The 1,792-nt window shown below is 50.7% G+C and overlaps 1 long non-coding RNA gene across 1 annotated transcript; it reads left to right on the top strand.

The window, feature by feature from the left end:
• Nucleotides 1-658: 658 nt before the first annotated feature.
• LOC108449047 lies at nucleotides 659-1,685 on the top strand. Its single transcript, XR_001865148.1, has 2 exons — nucleotides 659-749; nucleotides 1,017-1,685. It is a non-coding gene; the product is annotated as an uncharacterized LOC108449047 (long non-coding RNA).
• Nucleotides 1,686-1,792: the final 107 nt, after the last annotated feature.

Here is a 1,792-nt window from a genome sequence, read left to right on the forward strand (position 1 = left end):
GGGCATGACCCCAGTGCCCTGGCACCAAAGCTGTAGGAGGTGCTCTTCCTCATTGAGGCAGTTAGTGCATGAGGAAAAAAACGCTCCTGTTTGGTGCTGTAGGAGAAATAATTCTGTTCTTTTCAGGTCCCTGAGAATCTTGTTCCAGTTAAGAAGAAAACTGAGCCAGCACAAGTGGTAGGATTTCCCTCCGTGGCTGTGCAGCTAGTCATGCAATCCCAGAATGGTTTGGGTTGGAAGGGACATTAAAGCCAACCCAGTGCCACCCTCTTCCATGGGCAGGGACACCTCCCACTGTCCCAGGCTGCTCCAAGCCCCAATGTCCAGCCTGGCCTTGGACACCTGCAGGGATCCAGGGGCAGCCCCAGCTGCTCTGGGCACCCTGTGCCAGGGCCTGCCCACCCTCCCAGGGAACAATTCCTTCCCAAGATCCCATCCAGCCCTGCCCTCTGGCACTGGGAAGCCATTTCCTGTGTCCTATCCCTCCAGCCCTTGTCCAAAGTCCCTCTCCTGTAATCCACCCACATCTGTCAGTTCTCACTTGTAGCCATCATAGTTATTAGGACATTCTGGGCTGTCACTAATATCACCTTTTCTTCCAGCAGCACTTCTTCACCTCAGAGCCAGCAGAAGCTGAGAGCCCAGGTGAAGGCTGAAGTTCTGAGCATCCTCATGGACACAGCAGATCTCTCCAACGCAATCCACTGGCTGCCTCCAGGATTCCTCTGGGCAGGAAGGTTCCCTCCATGGTTAGTAGGGCTCCTGGGGACCATCTCCTCCCTGATTGGAATCTACCAGGCATCAAGAGGAGCAAATTCTGAAGCTGCTTAAGCCATAACTGAGCTTCAGGAGCCCAGTTATCACATGGTAGAAGTGCCTTTAGTGAGGCAGGGTGTATTTTAACTTTCCTGGGTCGATGATTGTCATTCCAGATATCCCACAATCGGGACTGGAATCAAGATGCCTGTTGCAGAGGGGATTGTTTGTAGTTGACAATTTTTATCACTCTTCATCAGAGAAATAATTCAGGTGAATCCTCTGAAAATCAAGAATCTCCTACAATGGGTAAAACTGAGGGGAAAAGAGCTGCTTCCATGTGTCCCAAAAGAGAAATGCAACCTCCCAGTGTTTTCTGTCACTTACAAGAGCACAATGGCCACAGTTCTGTCTCACAGAACGGGTAAGGGATGAATCCTGCGAGTTCACACTCCGGGCTCGGCGCTTGGTGCTGCATCTAAGCCAGGGATGGGACCCCTATCCTGGGAGTTCCCCAGGTATTCTGGGGTTTGGGCTCAGAGCTGATGCCCAGAGCTCAGACAGGAGCGAGCAGTGGTGTTGTTTGTGACAGTTACGTTTCCTTAGAGGCGAGAGGGGCAGGAAATTGCAACTGGAAGCAGCGTGAACCTTCCTGGCCTGCCTTGCTCATTTAAGGAGAAATGTTGGAAGTCGAGAATTCCCACAGAGCTGAGGCTCCAGCTGTGCCTTTGTGGAATGCCACCGGGTGGAGCTCTTCCACCAGGCTTTGGCAGCTGCCAACGGACTTTTTTTATTATTTAAAAAAAAAAAAAAGGGCAGGAAATTTATTAACCACCTTTCAAAGGAGCAATCAAACCAATGCCGAGATGGGGTTTGCAGTTACAGTTCTGGGCGTTGCCAATAATAAACGACAGAAATGCTTCAAAGGTGCCCTTGAGTGATCATTCCTTCTGATAACAGGGAGAAGTTCTTTATCTTTGGTTCTGGAAAGCTCCAAAGCATTAGTGCTGTGTGAGCTGCAGCTCCACAAGTGCCA

Source organism: Corvus brachyrhynchos, unplaced genomic scaffold (assembly GCF_000691975.1).
Source record: "Corvus brachyrhynchos isolate BGI_N302 unplaced genomic scaffold, ASM69197v1 scaffold219, whole genome shotgun sequence".
Classification (NCBI taxonomy): Eukaryota; Metazoa; Chordata; class Aves; order Passeriformes; family Corvidae; genus Corvus; species Corvus brachyrhynchos.